Below are 23,703 nucleotides of genomic sequence, written 5' to 3' on the forward strand. Positions count from 1 at the left end.
CATATCAGTGAGATCATATGATACATGTCTTTCTCTGTTTGACTTATTTCACTCAACATAATACCCTCCAGTTCCATCCACGTCGTTGCAAATGGCAAGATCTCATTCCTTTTGATGGCTGCATAATATTCCATTGTATATCATTTTAATCATCATCTGTGACTACAGGGCATTAAGTTAACAAATGCAAATAGTACTGGCTCCTCCAAGACAGATCAGCTCACTTTCTTTGGAAAACAGTGCCACCTCATGTCTTTAATGAACAGTTACCAAGCTGGGAGATTCCAGGGTGCTAACAAAGTCTTATCTCAAAGGAAGTAAGCCTCTTACCGGAGGCTGTAACATTCTGAAGTTGCACAGTGTCACTAGCCAAATGTTGCTTTTGAGGGCTTGAAATATGGTTGGTCTGAACTGAGATTTAAGTACAAAATACACACCAGATGAAGGAAATGTAAAATCTCATTAATAATGTTTATATTAATTAAATGTTAAAATAATAATTAGGATGTGCTAGGCTAAATAGATTAAAATTAATTTCAACTGTGATCTTGGACTTCCCAGCCTCCAGCTCAGGCTGCTATAACAACCTACTCCTTTCTACTTTTTTTAATGAGGCTACAAGAAAAACTGGAATTGCATGTGCTGCTCACGTGAAATTTCTATGGGATTGCAATTTTGTGCTCTACTGAATTGAAGGCGCCCAAGGAAACACCATCTATAGTCCCCTAAAAAGTTTGTGGGAGAAAATACTCTTAAAGACAAAGGTCAAGTATTAGGGAATAAAAAGGATGGTTAAAAGAGAATGAAAAACAACAGACTTAGTATGTATGCTCAAAAACGCCACTAGCAAGAATAATTGTCATACATACAATCACACAATATCCTTGCCTCCTTTTTCAGGGCACTAAAATCATTATTCAAGATGACATTCATCTAAGGAAAGCCTTTGAAATTTCAGATTTTTTTGACTCTAATATAGGTAGAAATTTTATTCACCGAAAATTACCTAGGTATCTCTCCACACTGCAATCTCTTTAGGACTTGGATATTTGAAGCACTAGCTTATTACCTTCTCTAGGGAAGAAAGTGCATTTAAAGTGCTTCTGGGGATGCCCGGGGGGGCTCAGGTGGCTAAGCATCAGCCTTTAGCTCAGATCATGATCCCAGGGTCCTGGGATCAAGCCCCTATCAGGCTCCCTGCTCAGCAGGTAGTATGCTTCTCCCTCTCCCTCTGCCTGCCGTTCCCCCTGTGCTCTGTATCCCTCTCTCTCTGACAAATAAATAAAATCTTTAAAAATAAGTAAATAAAGTGCTTCTGAAAGTGCAGAAGACTTGTCCCGGGAAATGGATGAAAGCCTAAGGGATGAAAAATGGGTCTGTAGGAGTGAGAGATGACCTAGCATGCTGCTAGGGAGAGCAGACAATCCAGGGTCCTGTCCAGATACCACTGGGTCCCTTTTCACTGTCCTGTGCACCAATCTCCTGGCTTATATGTGCTTTGCTTCTGAGAGATGGCACTTGCAAATTTCTTCAGAGGAACATCCCTTAACCTATTGGAGCTGCTTTGTAGCAGGATGCAAAGAAGCAAAATGCTCCCAAGTTCACAGCCCCCCTCCCAACAGTCCACAGCCTAAGGCTGATGCAGAGATAGGAAAGCCCAACCCCTTGCCCTGAGGCAGAAGGAAGAGGTTCTCAGAAGCCATTATGCTCCAGAGCTTTCCTCCAGGATGAAGGCTGAGGCAGGGACTTGGCTTGAATTATCCCCCTGCTTGCTTTTTCCCTCTCTCTCTCTCTCTCTCCAACTCACTTGTTTCTCCTGGGAGCACTGCCTTAATAAGACACTTGCACAAAAATCCCTCATCTCTTCTGCTTCTGGGGAGCTCAGCCCAAGACTCTTGTCATGCATGAATGGGCTCTAGGAAAACATGAAACCAGATTCTTGTTGTTGTACCAGGAATAAGAGCTTCTATATATAATACTTAAGAGTTTAAAATAACTGCACTATCCACATTGTAATAAGAATCATCTTTGATTCTAAAGAGCACTGCAGCAATGGTAGAACACAGGTCTTAGGTCTAAAAAAAGATGCTAACAGCTGTGTGTGTGTGTGTGTGTGTGTGTGTATTTGTCACTATATATCTAGCTCTATATCTCCAGATGTGAGAAAAGTTAGAACAGCATCTAAGGCTCCAAAGTAGAGGTAAAAAGAAAAAGAAGTCAACACTAAAGTTTAGTGAGCTTCATACCTGATGTTATAAATTCTGTATGTAATCAATATTTAATAAAAACAATTTAAAATCATTCAGAAAGCAAGCAGCCACAAATTTAGGTAAATCTTCCAAACTGCAATACTGTGGGAAAGAAGGTATTGAAGGTTGTTTTCTTTCTTTCCATAAAATTTGAAGACCACCGCTGGTTTGACTAGACTTATAAATTCCTCTTTACCAAGAGTCACCCTGAAGCTAGAAATACAATGGCGAGAGTAATTAATCCAAAAGTAGTTCATTTGGTCTCTATATAAGTATTTTCTATTTTAGAAGTTGATGCCTACACTGATAAAAAGCCAAGTTGAATGAGACATAAATAATATATTCACCTTTGTGCCATTACAGGAATTAAAACATACTCTGAATGCCTACTGTGCATGCAATAGGCCTAATAAAACAAATGTTCTGAACTAATGTACAGTCAAAGGTAGTCATGATGGGAATCATGGAGAAATAAAGCAGGTGTTCAAGATAAAACCAGAGGAGTTCCAGCTCCCAAGTCTAGATGTTTCTAATTTTTAACATGGGAAGAGATTATAAAAGAATAAGATTTCAATTCAATGCAAAAAACAAACAAAAAAACTGTCTCAATACAAGATACCCAAAAACCAAATGTTTCTAGAGTTGAACTTTTTAAATTTTTTAATAAAGGACAGAGGGAAAGAAGAGGGGAAATTCTCTCTTTGAAAAGAGGGCAAAACTAAGGTAAGGATAACCACCCCCTGGTGATATGTGGGGCCCTGATTCCAATCGGATCCTATTTTGAGGTGGGAATGGAAAAAGAGCCCACATACTATAGTAGCTGTTTTAGGACCTGAGTCCATCCAGAGCCTTTGTAAAATGAAGCACATGGCATTTATACCACTTCATACAGAGAAACTTCTTCTTGGAACTTAAAATATTTAACAAACAACTTCTGGTATTTTTTAAACTTTTGCATCACGTGTTTATTTTTGCTAAGCACATAATTCTTCATGTATAATACGCCGATGAAAATGATCTATTTCTTAAGAACAACTATTATGCAGAGACAGTGAGCAGTCCAGAAAAATGTAATAAAGGCTAAAAAGCAGATGTCATGTCTGCACTAATTTAAAGTCCCTGGAGAATTATTTAGCAACCCCCCCACCCCAACACTGGTTTGCCTGCTAAGTAAGACATGGTTTATGAGTCATCCATGGGAAGCAGTAAAATAACAGTGCCCTTGACTAAAAATAGGTAGGGACATTCAATAATAAATCTACTTTCCTGATATTCTTGTGTCACCATTAAATACTGATCACTTAGAGAAATGTGATTCTTCTCTCCCCACATAGAAAGGCTGGAAGAAAATCAGCCACAGACCCCACTGGAAGATAACAGAGTGTCCCAAAGGACTTGCAATGTGGTGGGGAAAAAATACCATTGTCTTCAAATGCCCAGAACCTGGAGTTCACCTACCAGGATAAACAGTCAAGTTGGTTATCTTTTTCATGTGTTCACTATAAAATGACTTCTCGTCTGTTGAAGTAAGAAACTATATATATATATATATATATATATATATATTCCAAGTCTTTCCCTTGGACAGCAATTAGAAAATAGGAATTTGATTAAGAGATCAGAAAAGAACCATCTCTCCTATCCACCAGGATCCCGGCTCTAGAATGTAGCATTGGCAAGTTATAGTTATAAACAAAAAGAATCGGCCGTATAAAGATATTTCTGGCTCCCATTTCAGAATTTCTTTAAAGATTTATAAATGGAACTCTAGAGGGGCACTGGGAGAATCTATTTATATCATCTCCATAGGTAGTTTCCCACAAAATGGGCAGTAGATTCTAGCTGACAATGAACATAGTTGTGATTTTTTTCACATATGTGGGAATCTTCTTAAACAATACTTACATAGGACTGAACACAAGTCATGCACTTCTCTGCAGAAAGAACTGCAGAGAACAGTTACTTAAATAATACTTGACTGCTCACCAAACGCAGGCAGTATTACCATAGACAGCAAGTAGAAAATCTTGTAAAGGGTGAAGTGGAATGAATGAACCAGAATCTGGAAAATGCCAGGGCATTAATGCTCCACTGCATGAAGGAAAGAGTCTATGAATCAGTTTTGAGAGGCATCTCAGATAGTACATCAGTATAAATCAAGGGGGATTCACTGTGTAGAAAGTTCTAGAACCCCACAAGTAGAAACTCTACCACGGTGTGCAGAATACTCACCAGGCAGCTCTGGATGGACTGCGAGTGATGTCCACTCAGTTAAATTCACAGTGCCGTCCTCTGTGAAGCAGACACAGACCAGAGAAAAATCAATGTGAAGGACCTTTAGGATTCTCATGTAAAGAAAGAGCTTTTTTGCACTTCAAAATCAGAATCTATAATATTAAAAAAAAACATACTAGAAAGGCACATTAATATAATAGTGACATTAATTTCCAAATAAACAACAAAGTTACACAGTCATCAAATCAGAAATATTACTGCTATGCCAGCCTACAGGGTTTATACAGCCTTTTTACTAAGCTGCTGATCTATTCAAACTTTTGTCAAGATAATTAAAGAGCAACTGAACAAGGCCACCTAAAATCTTTTAGAATATAATGATCTTTTCCTGATTAACAGGAAAACGTCCTTAGATGAACTGTAATTTTAAGAAAGTTTGCTCTTTCAACAAAGAGCAGTGCTGAACACGAAAGATTTCCATCTACCTACAAAAAAAAGTATTTTTGCTGCGTGTTTTTTGTTGTCTTTGTTAACAAGTTGTTTATGTAGATTCTAGATTTGACACTGAAATTTTGGTTTGGTGAAAATTTAGATTTTGAGATCCTTCCAAGATGGGGCTGGTGGTGCGGGGGGGGGGGGGGGCGTTCTAGGTAGTATCAGAAGCACACAAAAGTTAAGAGGAAGACCATTTGCATTTGGGAAGAAGGGCAGAGGCAGAAAATTTGACAACTGAGACATGGGAAAATGATGTCTGTAAAATTTAAATTGGGATATCATGAACATCATCATTGATATGTAGAGTTCTACAGTAGGGTCCTAGGTAGGCTGGTATATCCACAATGCAAGACTAGGCCATTAAAAAGAAAGAAGTGCATAGCCAAACCATGGAAAGAGCCTAGATGTCCATCAACAGATGAATGGATAAAGAAGATGTGGTGTATATATATAATGGAATATTATGCAGCCATCAAAAAATGAAATCTTGCCATTTGCAATGATGTGGATGGAACTAGAAGATATTATGCTAAGTGAAATAAGTCAATCAGAGAAAGACAATTATCAAATGATCTCACTGATATTTGGAATTTGAGAAACAAGACAAAGGATCATAGGGGAAGGGAGGGAAAAATGAAACAAGATGAAACCAGAGAGGGAGACAAACCATTAGAGACTCAATCTCAGGAAACAAACTGAGGGTTGCTGGAGTGGAGAGGAGTGGGAGAGGGATGGGGTAGCTGGTGATGGACATTGGGGAAGGTATGTGCTATGGTGAGTGCTGTGAATTGTGTAAGACTGATGAATCACAGACCTGTACCCCTGAAACAAATAATATATATGTTAATTTAAAAAAATTAAAAATAAATTTAAAAACATTGAGCTATTAGGTTTAAAAATATGAAAACTACTTAGCAAAGTGGAAAATATTTATGATGCAATTTAATTGAAAAAATAGGATATGACAAGTTCTATAGTATGATTATGTCTATATTGAAATTATGTATGGCCACAGAATAGACCTAAATAGGAACATGAGAAATCTAAACATTTGATTGACTGGAATAGCAGAAGCATAAGTTGATTTTTTTTTTTTAAAGATTTTATTTATTTATTTGAGAGAGAATGAGAGACAGAGAACACAAGAGGGAAGAGGGTCAGAGGGAGAAGCAGACCCCCCGCTGAGCAGGGAGCCCGATGTGGGACTCAATCCTGGGACTCCAGGATCATGACCTGAGCCGAAGGCAGTCGCTTAACCAACTGAGCCACCCAGGCGCCCCATAAGTTGATTTTTTTAAATGACGTTATCAATTTAGATTCTTGGTTATACAATGTAATGTATGCACTATTTTTTTTAAATGGAATGACAAAGCTAAATTTAAAGGATTCTTGCTTGGTAAGTTTCTTGAAGCCAGGCTAGACAGTGTGTGTGGTTAACATCACCAGATTTAGGAAATTAAAAAACAGGGTTCCCAGTTAATTGTGAATTTCAGATAAACAATGAATATGTTTTTGCTTGTGGAAAAAAACAATTTTATTTTGGCTCATTTTTTTCACTGTCCTGAAAATATTTCACTTCAAAGAGAATTAAACTCTTTGTCTGCTTTTTTACTGTAAGTATGTCCATTTAAATATTTGGAATAGGGGTGCCTGGGAGGCACAGTCACTTAAGTATCTGACTCTCAGTTTTGGCTCAGATCATGATCTTAGGGTCCTCAGATCAAGCCCTGCGTAGGGTTCCACGCTCAGCAGGGAGTCTGTTTGGGTTTCCCTCCCTCTGCCCCTTCCCCCACTCGTGCTTGAGCTCTCACTCTAATAAATAAATAAATCTTTAAAAAAAAAGAAGAAGAAAACACAGATTCATGTGGACAGATACAGAAAAAAAATCAGGTCATAGTATTAATTTTTTAAAACTCTAGTAGAGTATATGTGTACCATGACCCCACTGTGTTAAAACAAACCTCACAGTCTATGTATAAACATCGTTAGATGCAGAGAATATATTTGGAGGGATAACAAGAAACTTGAGTTTGGCTGCCTCTTGAGAATTGGTACTGAAGGGAGGTAAAAAAGGAAAAAAAAGAGGGCACCTGGGCGGCTCAGTTGTTTAAGCCTCAGACTCTTGGTTTAGGCTCAGGTCATGATCTCAGGGTCCTCTGAGCCCCAGCATCAGGCTATGCTCAGTGCTGACTCTGCTTGTCCCTCTCTCTCCCCCTCCGCTCCTCCCCTTCCCCGTCCCCTCGCACCCCTGTACACGCTCTCTCAAAATCTTTAAAAAGAAGAAAGAAAGAAAAGGACCTTTGCATTTTAATCTAACATTTCACCATTATGTAATCTTTTACCATGAAACCTATTCCTTTTACAATTGAAACTGAAAGAGAAAAGAATCCAATTCATCCCTAACTCTCTAGAGGAAAAAAAAAATCCATTTTAAATATACAGAATTAGAGAATATCCAGTACCATGTACATTTACTGATTTAGTGAATATTTACTATGACCCAGGTTCTAAACATGGATTGTATCATCATGTTTAATCCACACAAGAACTCTAAAATGTATATACTGTGATTGTTCCCATTTTATAGAAAGCTGAGAAGTGACTCTTCAGAAACGACACAGAGCTGACATTCAAACGCAGGCACCTTGACCCATGTTTAGCATCCATGGTACTGCCTTCTCTATGGCACTTACCCTTTCTTCATATTACATTTATATTGTAATGAGTATTGTAGAAAGTACTGAAAACCATCATGGATACCCCAGCACCTAGCACAATGCCCAGCATGTAGTGTGCTCAGTAAATCTTCATTGAACAAGTGAATAATTAGGTGGCCCGCCTACAGCTGGGAAGTTAAACTACATAACTACTTTCTGCCTCCTGAGACTATGAAACAAGCTGAGTTCTAAAAACACCCATTGATCAATGACCCTACCATTCCATGCTCCTCATTTTGAGAAACCACTTGCCACCCAAGTCCTCCTGTAACAAAAGACTTGAAAGACTGGACATGTTTTCCTTTTCCTTCTCTAATGCCCTGGTAACTATCCAGCATAAAACTGATGCATCGTTCCATAAACCTTTCTAATTCTGCGCATGACTAGGATACTGCAACATTTAAGAAAGCCAATGATGGGGCGCCTGGGTGGCTCAGTCGGTTAAGCGACTGCCTTCGGCTCAGGTCATGATCCTGGAGTCCCGGGATCGAGTCCCGCATCGGGCTCCCTGCTGAGCAGGGAGCCTGCTTCTCCCTCGGACCCTCCCCCCCTCTCATGTGCTCTCTCTCTCTCTCACTCTCTGTCAAATAATAAATAAAATCTTTAAAAAAAAAAAAAAAAGAAAAGAAAGCCAATGATGACATACTTACCCATCAAAAAGTGAAATGGTATAAACAGTTTGTCATAAACTAATTAGCTATTGGCATATGGCAGATGAACTATTATAACTGACTTAGTGTTGCAATCATATGAATCAAGGCTTCAACTTACTTCCTTCTTCCAATATTAGTACTCTAGGTGTTAAAAGATACAAATGGGTCCTTGGTAAAGGAGAGACTGTGCATGCAAGTGAGTCTGTATAAGTCTCTGGATGTCTGTGTTTATGTGTATCTTTGTAGATGCTTTTGGTCTTTCAAAAGTGGAATATTTTTCTATAACATAGAAACCTAATAAATAGACAAAAACCCAAATCCTAGAATCCTATTGGTGCTGATAAACAAAAGCTGGTTTTCATTCAACAAGGGTGCCAAGACTATTCAATGTGTAAAGAATCTCCTCAACAAATGTGTCTGGACAACTGGATATCCACATGCAAAGGAATGAAGGTGGACTCCTACCTCACACCATACACAAAAATTAGCTCAAAATGGATCACACATGTAAATATAAGAGCTAAGACTATAAAACCCATAGGAGTAAATATAAGTAAATCTTTGTGACCTTGGATTAGGGAATGGTTTCATAGATATGGCACCAAAAGCACAAACAATGAAAGAAATTATTTGACTTCATCAAATTAAAAACTTTTGTGTTTCAAAGGTCACTATCAAAAAAGAGAAAAGACAACCCACACAATGGGAAAAGATTTTGCAAATCATTTATCTAATAAGGGACTTGTACCCAGAGTATGTTAAGAACTATTGCAACTCAACAACAAAAAGACGACCCAATTTAAAAATGGAGAAATGATCTAAATAGATATTTCTCAAAAAAGATATACAAATACACAAAGAGATGCTCAATCATCAGAGAAATGCAAGTTAAAACCACAATAAGCTACTACTTCACACCCACTAGGATAATTATAATCAGAAGACAGATTATAACAAGCATTAGTGAGAATTCAGAGAGATCAGAACGCTCATACATTGCTTGTGGAAATAAAATGGCGCAGCCACTTGTGAAAGCAGTCTAGCCGTTCCTCAAATGGTTAAACATAAAATTACCATATGGCTCACTAACTCCACTCTTAGGCATACACCCAAGAGTAATAAAAGCACATATCCATATTAAAAAATTACATGCTGGGGGGTGGGGGGATGGGTTAGCTTGGTGATGGGTATTAAGGAGGGCACATATTGCACGGAGTACTGGGTGTTATACACAAACAATGAATCATGGAACACTACATCAAAAACTAATGATGTACTTGTGTGGTGACTAACATAACATAATAAAATAAAATTAAAAAAAAATTACATGCTTTTTCACAGCAGTATTCATGATAGCTAAAAAGTAGGAACAATCCCAATGTCCATCAAGTGATGAATGGATACACAAAATGCAGATAGAAGACGATGAAATTTTAGTCAGCAATAAAAGAATGCAACGTGGAGATGTGTGACATCATGGATAAACTTTAGAAAGCATTATACTAAAGGAAAGAAGCCAGTCACAGAAGACCACATGTGCTAGGATTCTGTGTACATGAAATGTCCTATTCTAAGCAAATCCACAGAGATACAGAGCAGATTAGTGGGTGTGTAGGACTGAAGGGGCAGGGAAGACAGGGAAGCACTGCTCGTGGTTGTGAGCGATGGAAGTGTTCTAAGGTTAAACCGTGGTAATGGTTGCACCAAAACCCACCGAAATCGTACATTTTAAGTGGATGATCTTTATGGTAGGTAAACTGTATTTCATTAAAGTGGTTTTTTAAAAGGCTGCATTTCAGTGAGTCTGCCTGTGAATATTAGTTGGCTTCTTTCAAAAATGACAAAGCACTTATTCACACTCTTCAAGGAAACCCAGTAAGTGGTGAATATTTACTCTTCTAAAAGATTTGCTGTCGAAATTCTCCACAGGATTCCTTGTGATGGGAAATACACATGATCGTATTTCACCCTCCCTAAAGAGGAACACATGCATGGCACTGCTTCCAAGCCATAACAAAGGACCAACAGCTCACCACAAACCACCAGTAATGAGAGATGCCTCGGTGTTTGCGATATGGTCTTATTTCAAAGCAACAGGGGCACTGGAGCCCAGGGTGAAGCTTCTATTTCTCGGTAGAGGGAGAAGAAATGTACAAAACTTTGAGGCCAGTTTTGGTAAATCTACACACTGAACACAAAAAGGACTGGCATTTAATACCCTCCCTGAGATATTCAGTATTGAGATTTCTGTTTTCAAATGAAGAATGACTGGGCAAGACTGAATCAAAACAGCATCATTTCACCCTGATCTGCTATTGAACATGGAAATGACCGTTTTGTAAACAATGTTTGAGAAGAGTCATGTCAGTGAGTTTGAGCAGCCTGACAAACCACCTCAAAACTTTGTTGCTTCAATCAATAACTCTCTTGGTTCACATAGTGATCTCAAGTTCACAAGAACGGCAAGAAGTCAGGACCCAACGTACGAGCACTTTCCAAGCCTCTGCTGTGTCCGATTGTTAACACAGCTTTAGGCAAAGCTAGTCACGTGGTCAAGCCCACTGAAAGGATGTAGAAACAGGCTCACCCCTTGCTGGGCCAGTGCACCCTTTTGGGCATGGGTGCAGGGACGGGAAGACTTCGTGGCCATTTTTACAATCTGCCGCAGCATCGTGTCCCAACACGGAACACACTGCCATTAATGGTCCATGGAGAAATGTCTTACAATTTCATTACAGTTTATTATTAATGGTGCAGCTTACATGTAAAATACAGGTAACTTACAATGGTACATGTGGAGATAAGGTGCAGTGCATATTTATTAGCACTTGTCTTCTCTTCATGGAAAATAGTGTCATTTTTCTATTGAAGTTAAGTATATCACTATAAATAGAGTTTCATAGCTATTTACTACAGTCATGTTACCATAGTGCCACACAGTTGCTGTTTGGTTTTTTTGTTTTGTGTTTTGTGTTTTTTTACCTGTTACCTTTTCTTTTTAAGCAAATATATGGAAATGGAAAAGGTGAGTAATAAGCTGAGGTGAGAGATTTGGCCAAATCCATAAAAGTGGCTCATGAATAACCCAAGTTTAGAACCCTGTCGGGTAGGACAATGCTTCCCAAACTTTAATACGTACACAAATCATCAAGGTACATGGATGAAACGCAGATTCTGTTTGGGATAGGTCTGAGGTGGGACCAAAGACTGCAACTCTAACGAGCAGATGCTGCCAGTTCGCAAACATGCTCAGAGTAGCAAGCAAGTAGAAGGGCAGAGGCCTGACCATCAGACAAAGTGGAGGGCAGCCTTTACTAGCTGCGTGGTCTCCAGCAACTGACCTCACCTCTCTGAAACCATCTCCTCCTCTGTGAAATGCAGGTCATATTGGGACCCACCTTAGAAATCTGGGTCAGGGTGAAAGGAGAGGAGACGTACACCAGGTACCTAGGAGGGTGCCAGCCAGATAGAAGGGCCCAATACTGGCTTTGTCTTCTTCCATGGTTAATGACTTCCCAAACAGTCTCTGAACGGAACTGTAGGTTAAGAAAGGTAAATGGGCAGGCCAAAAGGACACTGCGTTAGCCCAGAGTGGTACCTTGTCACTACACTAAGAGTAAGTGGATTTTAGAAACATGATATATCACCAATGCAATCACATTTGATATTTTTTTTTGCAAATTGACATTTATTGAGCACCCACTGTGTGCCAGACCCTGCTCCTTGCTCTGAGGACAGGACGGTGAACAAAAAACTCCAGGTCCTCACTGAGCTCACACCCTCCCATTCTCTGTCTCCCCAACATATCCTCACTCCTCCGGGCTATACTGGGGAGGCTGCTAATCAGCCCATCTCACTACATACATGTTTAAACGATCACCTTGGGAACCTGTAAGATTTGAGCTGGTTGCCAACATTTAAAAATCGGTGATTTCATATACATCTCTGGAGCCCCAGCTTCTCTTGGAAATCTGGAAGATTTGACATCATAGACCCAGAGTGCTGTGGGTAAGGCAGCTGCAGCTGAGAGGCATCTATCCCTTCTAAGAAGGTCTGGGTTCTAGTTCCCCCCCTGTTTTTCCCCCCTCCCCACCCCCTGGCCCCACCTCTTCCACCCAGACAACTCCCTTCCCTGTGTTCTCCTGCTCCCCTTCTCCCCCAAGTTTGTGAGCCCTAAGTTAAAGACATAGTAACATTGATAAGCATGGAAGGAAGGGGCTTCCATCTCCCTGTTCTGCATATTCTTTTCACCATCATGCAATAAATGTCCTGCAAGAGAGCAATTTAGCATCTCTCTGAGTCTATAACTGCCAGTTTGAGAAACCACTCTAAACTCTGTCCAGAAAAGTTAATAGCTCCTATACCTGTTATTTACTGTGGCTAATCAACTTTAAAATCTATAACTGGGGGCTCTTATAGGAGCTTATTATGAGTTTATTTTTGGATTTTTTTCCCTAAGGAATAATAACTGTTTGCAATTACCCACCTACATTCTTTTGCCTGATTTCCCCCGTGTACTGGTTTTTTAGGCCTGCATAACAAACTGCCACAAACTCCATTGCTTAAAACAACACATATTTATTAGCTCTTAGTCCTGTAGGCCAGAAGTCTGGCACGGTTGCTGGGTTCCCTGTTCAGCGTCTCACAAGGCTAAAATCAAGGTGCCTTCGAGGCTTCCTTTCCCGAGGCTGAGGAGTAACTGGCTTCCGAGCTCAGGCAGGTTGTTGGCCAATTTTATTTCCTTGTGGTCATAGCACTGTGGACTCATTTCCTTGCTGGCTATCAGCTGGGGGCCACTGTCAGGTCCTAGATGCCACCCCCACTCCTTGCCACATGGCCCCCACGATCTTCAAAGCTGGAGGTAGAGAATCTCCCGTGTGTGGAATCCTCTCTCTCTTTAATCTTTCCCTCAGTCCTTTATAGGGGCTTAGCTGATTAGGGCAGGCCCACCAAGGATAAGCTCTCACTCTTCAAGCCAACTGTGCAATGCAACATAACCTAACCACAGGAGTGACAAGGCCCCAGTCCTGGGGATTAGACAGGATGCACACACCGGTGGGTGGGTGCCGTGGGGCCATCTTGGAATTCTGCTTACTACACCTAGTAATCATGAGCATGCATTTGTCTCTGCATGTGGTTTTTTTCTCAGGCTGGGAGTTGAGGTCCTGTCACAAGAGAAGCTAACAAGCCAGCAGAGAGAATCTATGAAAGTTAAAACCAAAGAGTATATTTTTTTTTAACAACTCTGCGTTCATCACTAGAGCTGTTAATGTTCTTAGGATTCCACTATCCTACCCCAAGAATGCATGGACTCGCCAAATTCCAAATCTACAGCAGAGGTTTCTCCCCTTTCACTTAAATTGAACCGTTATGAAACTAAATCTCTAGAATATTGACATTCTAGAAAGAGGAGGAGGAAGAAACAAAGATAAAAACAAGCACATACTTAGCACCTAGAAGGACAAAAAAAAAAGTTTTTAAGACAAGTGACCAAAAAAATAATGCCATGGGCTGAAATTTTTTTAAATTAAATTATGTTTTCTACATGATGTCAACCAATGTAACTGCTTTTTCAATCAACTGACTTATTTGTAAGTTTCATAGAGGCAACCTATACAAAATCTTGCTGATATTTAAAGGAAAAGGATAAAGATAATTAAAAGTGTACTTCATACATCTACAAGCACAAGACATATTAGTTTTTTTTAACAGACGAAAAGGAAACTTTAAGAAATCTCTCTTTGAAAACACATTAGGTTAGAGAGCAAAACAGAGTAAGACTAATAGTAATAATTACCAGTTAATGAGAAATTACTATGTCTAGATATTGCTTTACGTGTATGAACTTATCAAATCTCACCAAACTCTATAGGTAGAAACTTCTTACTGAAGAGGACACAAAGGCATAGCACTTATCCAGAGGCACACGGCAAGTGAGCAAAGGAGCAGGACTTTAAACCCCCAATGATCTGGCTCTAGCACACTTCCTCTTAAGCGTTGCATCTGCCTGTGCACCCATCTGGGCTTCCAGAGTTGAGAGACAGGGGCGCTTTCCGCACCTTCTGTACCGCACAGGTGGTGGCTAAGTGCATATGCACTATATTCAGATAGATCTGGCTCATGACCATGGCCAAGGGGCAAATGGGCACCGCCACCCTGCCAAGGGGTGTGTTTCTATCATTTGCATAAAGACACCCTATGTACCAGTAGCAGCCTTATCCAAGGAAAGCTATGAAATAACCCAAACATTCCAAGATCTTTATTTGAAAGGTGGGAGGCGGGGGTGGGGGGGGTGGGGAGAGGAAAAGTATAATTGATCCCTTTTTTACTCCTTCCAAACCCACCCTTTTCCATTACCCTGCATTCTGAAAATTCAGAGATTATGAAAAGATAGGAACAAAGCAAAAGCTAACACTAGAAGCAAAGAAGAAAAACCACCGGCTCCCTTTCTTTCGTCAAAAAGAAAGTGAGCTTTCCTCTAGGTCACAAGAAAGGAAAAAGGTCTATAGTTGAACAACCTCATACCTTTTCCATTAACTTCCACCGAGCCACCAGCAGCACAGACCCCACGAAACCCAGGCTTAGCAGTTGTAGTAATAGGTCACCGGAGGTGGAGCTAGGATGGGGAATGCATTTGCATGGAAGATGCATTTGCATTCAAGATTCATTTCCACAACTAGGTTGGATGAACCCACAAGTTCAGTGGCATTTACTCAGAGTTCTTCCCTGGTACTTGCAAGGCATCACCAAGGACTGTTACCTTGCCAGGGCCCTCCGTGCAAGGAGTAAGAGACTAGAACTATACTTCACTCAGTCCTCTCTATGGTTCTCCTATGACCCCCATCTCAGCTCCAATGAATGTCCTGGTGGCAGTCACAGAGCAGAAATCACAGAAATATAAATTTAATTATAACTATATTTTATGTATTTAAAATGTTTTATATTCTCTGTATTTGTAATATATTTAATATTTTTAGATACGTATTTTTTATATTATATATAAATACAAATTTTGTCAGAGAAACCTCCCTTTAGGATGATGCTTTGCGGTGTTGCTTGCTGTGGGTCTTGGTCTTTACACAGTTTTATTTGTTAGAATTTCTCATGCTACATAATTCGCCTTAAACTCGTCATGCACTGAAGCCAGAATACTTAAATATGTTCAGGATGGAACACAACCCTTACGGTCCCCTGGCTGCCTGTGGTCATCAGTGAGCCTCAGAACATTCAAGCAGGGTCTTAGTTTCAGAAACCTGGATGTATGCCAACCCAGGTAATTACTCTCGGCCTACCTAATTTCCCCAGGCAATTTAATTGAAAATGGTATTATCCGTCACCTCAGTTCTCATCTGCTCTGAAGTGTCCCTGTGTCCTGCTTCTTCCCTCCATTATAAGCTAACGGAGCTGGTTTCTTTTTGAAGCTTAAGTTGAAAGGAAAAAAAAAAAGTTTCTGAATCTCTCTAGGGGGAAAATATCAGATAAATACGAGCCATTTAATTAGTTGCAAACCAGTGTACTGAACAGCGCTGGCGGCAGCAACAGCAGCAAGACAGCCTTCCTTGCTGCCTACCCTCATGAAAAGTCTCCTTTAGAGATAGAAATACAAAGGGTGTCTTACTGAAAACCTGACTTAAAAAAAAAAAAAATGGGAGGGGAATGTGAGAGACCCTGAGAGGATTTTACTCTCCTGAAATAATTTTAAAAGGCACTGTTCCATTGTTCATTTCCAAATAAGCTGATTTAGAGTCAGCAGAACAAAATATACCATTTGACACAGGAATGCCTAAAACTCAATGAAAATGCAACAGAAATGTGCTTTCTGATTACTTCCAACAAACATGAACTTAGGCAGTGCTCTCAACAGAAATACAGTGAAAGCCACGAAGGTGAGTCGCACATGTAATTTTAAACTTTCTAGTAGCAATGTTTAAAAAGTCAGAAACGGGCGCCTGGGTGGCTCAGTTGGTTAAGCGACTGCCTTCGGCTCAGGTCATGATCCTGGAGTCCCTGGATCGAGTCCCACGTCGGGCTCCCTGCTCGGCGGGGAGTCTGCTTCTCCCTCTGACCCTCCCCCCTCTCATGTGTTCTCTCTCATTCTCTCTCTCTCAAATAAATAAATAAAATCTTTAAAAAAAAAAAAAAGTCAGAAACGGGGCGCCTGCATGGCTCAGTTAGTTAAGAGGCTCACTCGGGCTCAGGTCATGATCTCCGGCGGGGGGCGGGGGGGCCGGGTCCTGGGATCTAGATGGAGTTGGGCTCCCTGCTCAGTGGGGAGTCTGCTTCTCCCTCTGCCCCTACCCCCACTCGTGCTCCCACCGGGGCATGCTCTCTAATAAATAAAACCTTAAAAAAAAAAAAAAAAGAAGAAGAAACAACAAAGACTACTACTCAGCAGTAAAAGAACTGATAACAGCTTGAATGGATCTCAAGAGAATTTTGCTCAGTGAAAAAAGCTCATCTCAAAAGGTTACATACTATAGGAGACTCCCTTTATATAGCATTTGTGAAATGACAAAAGTATACAGATGGAGAACAGATTAGTGATTCCTAAGAGTTAGGGGAGAGTGAGGGAGGGAGGGAGGGAAGCAGGCAGCTATAGCTATGGAAGCTTAGCACAGGGAATCCATGTGACGGAATTCTGTATTTTGACTGTGGTGTGGTCATATGCATCTATATGGGTGATTAAACTGCACAGATTTACACAGATACATGCACGCACACACACACGTGCATGAAACTGATAAAATCTGAATAAGGTTAGTAGATTGGATCAATGTCAATTTCACGGTTGTGATATTATACTATAGTTTTCAAAGATGATACCACTGGGGAAAACAGGGTGAAGGGTCTGGGGGATCTCTCCGTATTATACTTTACAACTACATATGAATCTACAATAAGTTCAAAATTAAAAGTTAAAAAAAGTGAACTGTAATAATATATTTAACCCTATACTGCAGAATTTTCTCACATAATTGATGTACATGTAATCGATACAAAAATTGAGATATTTTACTTTTTTTTTTATTCTAAGTCTCTGGAATCCAGTGCATAGTTTACCTCCACAGCACATTTTAATTCAAACTAGCTACATTTCCAGTGTTTGAGGGCCACGTGTGGGCTGTGAGTCCCAGTATTGGGCACCAAAAAATACCTTAAACTAAGCCTAATATCCATTTCCCAGTCCTGTCAAGTGGCACATGCTAACATGAAACATCGTTGCTTTCTGAAAGTCTATACAGAGCAGGTTCATAATGAAACCCTTAGAGCTTGAACAATCAGTGAAAAATATGATCTGACTGGTAGAGAAAATTTCATCAGTGGTACCAACGTCAATTTGTTTTGGACCACAGTTTCATGACAAAAATAACTAATCCCTATAAAAGAGACATCTAGTAGCTTCTATGAAATAATGCCTAAGAAGAGTTTCAAGAGCTATAGTACACGACCCTGAGATCAAGACCTGAGCTGAGATCGGAGAGTCAGATGTTTAACCAACTGAGACCCCCAGGTGCCCTTTAAGAATTAAGATTTTTAACTATTTTTGAACCTTTGTGATTTTTTTTTTCTGTTGTTCTGCCTTCCTACTTCTCCTTGGTAATTAAACTTTTTAAAATGAGAAGGTCTTGTGGGTTTGTTCTTCAGAGCCATGAAACTGTGAGACTCCATCTTCTTTTACGGGTAGTCATGGAGGAGAAAGAAACAAGTGTGTAATGGCAGCTTTGAAAAAATACATAAAATTAGGCCAAATCTCTTGGGACTCTGAAAAGTAAAACAACGAGCAGCCCTGGTTCTCAGACCAGGTCTGACAAAAAGCTCAGGGCTCAATCTCAAAACACCAGTGTCATCTCCATCCACCAAAGAAAGTGGGAAAGCAGTGAGAAATCACTATTCCCAAATGGAACCTTCAAGAGTATAAAGAGAGCGGGTTATGGAATGAGAGAGGCCGATCTTTGAGAATACAAGACAATTAACCTCTCTTGGACCTAGTTTCCTGGTTTGTAAAGCAGCAAAATTATCTACTTCAGTCATTGTTGTGAAGTTAAATGGAATAATACACGAAAAGTGCCTATCACATTCCTGCAATCCCGAGCGGGTGTTCAATTACTGTCCTTTCCCACTCGATTCTATACTCAAGGAACTACCCATGGAGAGAAAATGATCTGTGCAAAGGAAACCAAGAATAGTAACCTCAGAAACTCAAGAACTATTGCTCTAGAGTAATGCCAAGGAGAAAAATGTCATTTTAATCTATTGTGATTCACTTCTAATCTGTTAGTAGGAAGCTGGTTTCACAATCAAGCTAGGTTTATAGCACTCCTGAGAGAGCGGTAGAGGTGCAGGTATGCCTAAGGCAGAAGCCCCAGAATAATCTAAAAAATGGAAACTGGGCCAGTTTCATCAGAGAATCAAGACCTCAAGAACTTTCATGTATTCACATTCTTCAAAAACATACAGTGTATCTTCCAGTCAGCAAGTGAGAATAGAAAAAAGAATATGGCACAGCTTAGAAGAACCACTCAATGCCTGAAGTTCTCTTGTTACAAATTATAGAATTTTGAGACTGGTATTTATGTTTGTCAGATAGTTTTTGGCCACAGACAACTGACCGCCCATCTGTTCCAAGAGAAATCACATTGTGAGCTGGTCCACTGGTGCCCAGAATATAGGGATGCAAGAGTAACTTGGTTTTTATTGATTCACCTAAACTCTGCAAGCTCTTCAAGACCCAGAACACAGCTGCCAATATCAGAGCTCTGGGATGGGTACCATATTGAATAGAAGGGAGTGCATGCACAACTTGGGAGTGATTTGTATGGACAACAGCCTGCTGTAATTCTGTTTCCTGTTCACGTCTCTTTAGTTTTATGAAGGAACTAAAACAGACAATCTACAACTGTAATATGTGGGACAAGATCCCAGATTTTTTCAGCATCGTCACTACTGCTAGAAGTGAAGATATGAAACAGCTTCTAAGAGAATATGGGGACATTTTCTGCCATTGCTCTGACATTGGAGTCAGTCCATCATGCTACAAATACCACGTGAAGCAGGACAGAGTCTCTCTAGAAAACCACAGCAACTGAAGTAAAATGAAACAAGAAACTAAAACTTAGATGTCTCACCCATCTAAGACGTTCAGGCTTCATCAATGCCTGGGTTCAGAGGCATAACTGGTTTTAACAATCAAAAAAATTCCCCAGCTCCAAATTCAAGATGTTGACATAGAAAGATCCTGAACTCACTTCCTCCCACAGACACATTAAATCACAGCTATATATGGAACAATTTCCTCTGCAAAAAAAAAAAAAAAAAAAAATCCCTAAAAACCAGCAAAGTGATCCCTTCACATTGGGCAAATGGGAGGAAAACCACACTGAAGTAGGTAGGACAGGCTGAAACACCATCTCGCCATACATCCCATGCCTGATGTGGCAACCTACAATCGGGAGGGAACTCAAAATCTGGAGCTTCTGAGGAGAAAGGGGTTCATACCCCACCTTGAGCAACCCAACTTTTAAGACCAGCACCTGAGAAATGAGCTCCCAAAACATCTGGCTTTGAGAATAATAAGGCTCATGCTCATAAGAAGCCTAAGGGGATGGTAAACCAAGGAACACTCTTAAAGGGACTGTGGGCAGACACCTCACTCACCCATCAGGGCCCAGCACAGAAGCAGCCCATGGGAAATTGCCCAGACTTCATGTGAAAGAGACTCATTTCCTAAGTTGAAAGCATTGATTGGTCTGAGGGGTAGGGACCTGCATTGAAATAATTTCTGGGGTCAAAGGTTGGTGGGAGCCATCTTTCTACTCTCCTTCTGCTCTGCTAAAGCCAACAGGCACCATCATGTTTGGTTTTGTTTCCTTTCCAGCATGTGTCATTTTTTGCTCCAGCAGATAGGTGTCATTTGTAAGTTCTCTCTCTCTCTCTCTCTCTCTCTCCAGGGAGGAGATGGGGGGGGGTCCTTTTTCCTTGCCCCCCCCTTTTATTTCCTTTATTCTTTTCCCCCTTTTGTCAGGTGCCATCTTTTTGCAATCCCCCTTGGCCTCACTCCAGCCCATGTCATCTTCACACACTCCCTCTGCTACACACCAGAATGCCAGTAGCACCCAGAGGAGAGCTTCCACACATGTCTGGTGCCCCGGTTTCTATGTCTGGTGACCTGGTTTTTGCAAGTGCTGCCCAAGGGACACCCCTTGATTGCCTGGCTCTGGAGGCCAGTGGCGGGGGGGGGGGGGGGGGGGCGGTACTTACACTTATGGGTCCCATGGGAATGTAACAATCAGAAAAACAGTTCTTGGCAGATTCCTCCTCCTAGGGTGCTGCACAGACAGCAGATTGAAACACACCTCAGCCTTCCTGGGAAAGAGGCCTATTTGCTCATCCTGGAAGTCTGGCTCGAGGGTCAGGCTTCTGGTCTGGTGCACTTAGAAGAGCCTACAGAAGAGCTCCAGGGAACAGGCTGGTGGATGCCACCTCTGTAGTCGCTCTCTACCTTGCTTCTACAATTCACTGGTATCCTCTAGAAAGGAGCTTATATCTTTGTCTGGTGCCCTGATTTTTGCAGCTGCTACCAGGGAACACCTCTGTATCACCTGGCTCTGGTGACCAGCAGGCTTCTATTCACGGGTCCCACAGGACTGTAACCCAAGAAAGAATGAGTTCTTCAACAGCTATCACACCCAGGGCCCAGCAAGGGATAAGAGATTGAGGAGCTCAGTGTTTCTGTGAAGGAGGACCATTAGTTTACCATCCTGCCAGCCCTTACCACGGGCATCTAATTAAACAGGAATCTAAGGGCTGACTGGAATATTTCCTGAGGTTTTGGAAGGAAGGTACTATCTCTGTACTCTCTTTGCCATCCTCCAGAGGACAAGCATATCTAGGAAGGGAGCTGTTATACATTATATATCTGGTATCCCAGTTTTTACAGTGGGTGCGTTGGTTTTTACAGCCAGTGCCAGGGGATACCCCTTGGTCACCTAGCTCTGGTAGCCAGAGGGGCTTAGATTCCTGGGTCCCACAGGACTGTAAAAAGAGAGAGAGTTCTTGGCAGGCTACCACCCACAAGGCACCACACAGAACACAGGCTGAACCATACCCTGACTTTCTGTGAAAGGGGCCTACTTCCTAGTCTTGGAGCTCCAGCCTCAGAGGCAGGATTTAGGTTTGGCATACATCTAGAGGCTACAGAGCTGCTCTCAGGTAACACAGGCTAGAGGACTCGGATCCTTATGCTCTTCCTCCACCTCAATACAGCTTCCTCGTATCTCCCAGAAAGGAGCTCATACATGGATCTGGAACCCTGATTTTTACAGCTGATGACCAGGGTACACCTTCAAATTGCCTGCTTGGGGGCCTGTAGGACCTATGCTGACAGCTTCACAGGACTATATATATTTGCAGTCTTTAAAAGCTGTGGCCCGAGGGTCTGGCTTCATTCAGATGCTGACTGACATTCTCTCCTTTGGGACACTGACTACTGATCTTGGCACACCTTCAAGAGCTCTTAAAAATAAAATAGGTTCCTTGGACAATCACAGAGGTTTGAGAGACAACCAAGACCTAAAGCAAGATTGAACAATAAGGTTCATCTCCTACACAAGGCCAACCCTTCCAGATTGGGAGAGGTATAGAGACCAACAGAGAGAGTCAAGCAAAATGAGGAAGGAGGGGACCATGATCCAAATAAAAGATCATAAAACCTCAGGAAAATAATTAAATGGAAATAAGTAATTTACCTGATAAAGAGTTCAAAGTAACAATCTTAAAGAAGTTGCACCAAGCTGGAGAGAAAGAGATGAACACACTGATAGCATCACAAAGAGACAGAAAATATGAGAACGTTCTAAACACAAGCCACAGAACTGAAGAATACAACAACTAAACTGAAAAATACACTAGAGGAGTTCAATAGCAGATCAGATAAAGCAGAAGAAAGATCAGTAAAACAGGGAAGAGGAAATCACCCAATGTGAACAGGGGAAAAAGAAAAAGCTGACTTATAGTTTAAGGGACTTATAGGACAATATCAAATGGGCCAACATTTGCATTAAAGGGGTCTCAGAGAAGAGAGAAAGGGGCAGAAACCCTATTTGAAGAAACAATGACTGAAAACTTCTCAACTTTGGTAAGAAAACAGATATCCAGATCCAGAAAGCCCACAGATTCAAAATATGATAAAGCCAAAGAGACTAACACCAAAGCATATTACAGTGAAAATGTCAAAGACAAGGACAGAATCTTAAAAGCAGCAAGAAGAAAACAACTTGTTATGTACAAGGGAAACCCCATAAGTTCATCAGCAAATTTTTCACTAGAAATGTTGCAGGACAGAAGAGAGTGGTAATATGTTCAAAGTGCTGAAAGAAAAAAATTTCCACCAAGCATATACTACCCAGCAAAGTTATCATTCAGAATTGAAGGAGACATAAAGAGTCTTCAAGACAAGCAAAAATTAGAGTTCTTCACCACTAAATCAGCATTACAAGAAAATATTGCTAAGTGGAATTCTCCAAGTTGGAAAGAGAGAGAATAATTTTAACAAAAAATATATGAAAATCTAAATCTCACAGGTAAAGGTAAATATATAGTAAAGGCAATGGATTAACACTTACAAAGGTAGCATGGATGTTGAAAGACAAAAGTAGTAAAAATAATTATAACTACAATAATGAGTTGAGGGATACACAAGAAATGTAAAATGTGGTATCAAAAACAAACATGACTGGAGGAGAGTAAAAATGTAGAATTTTAGAATGTGTTATCAACTTAAAACAGACTGTTACAAGTTGTTACACATAAGCCTCAAAGCAAAACCACCAGGCAAAACCTATAGTAGATACACAAAAAATGAGAAAGGATCTATGCACACCACAAAAAAGTCATCAAACCATGAAGGAAGAGAACAAAAGAAGACCCATGGAACACAGGAACTACAAAACAGCCAGAAAACAATTAACAAAATTGTAATAAGTATACCTATCAATAATTACCTTAAATGTAAATGGACTAAATTCTCCAATCAAAAGAAAGAGTGACTGAACTGATAAAAAAACAAGACCCATCAGGGCACATGGGTGGCTCAGTTGGTTAAGTGACTGTCTTCGGCTCAGGTCATGATCCTGGGGTCCCAGGATTGAGCCCTGCATCAGGCTCCCTGCTCAGAAGGGAGTCTGCTTCTCCCTCTGACCTTACCCCCTCTCATGCTCGCTCTCTCTCAAATAAATAAAGGCTTAAAAAAAAAATCTACATGCTGCCTACAAGAGACTCACTTTAGATATAAGGACACACACAGAATGAAAATGAAGGTATTCCATGCAAATGGAAACCAAAAGAAAGCTGGGGGAT

The sequence above is a fragment of the Neomonachus schauinslandi genome, chromosome 10 (assembly GCF_002201575.2).
Source record: "Neomonachus schauinslandi chromosome 10, ASM220157v2, whole genome shotgun sequence".
Taxonomy (NCBI): domain Eukaryota; kingdom Metazoa; phylum Chordata; class Mammalia; order Carnivora; family Phocidae; genus Neomonachus; species Neomonachus schauinslandi.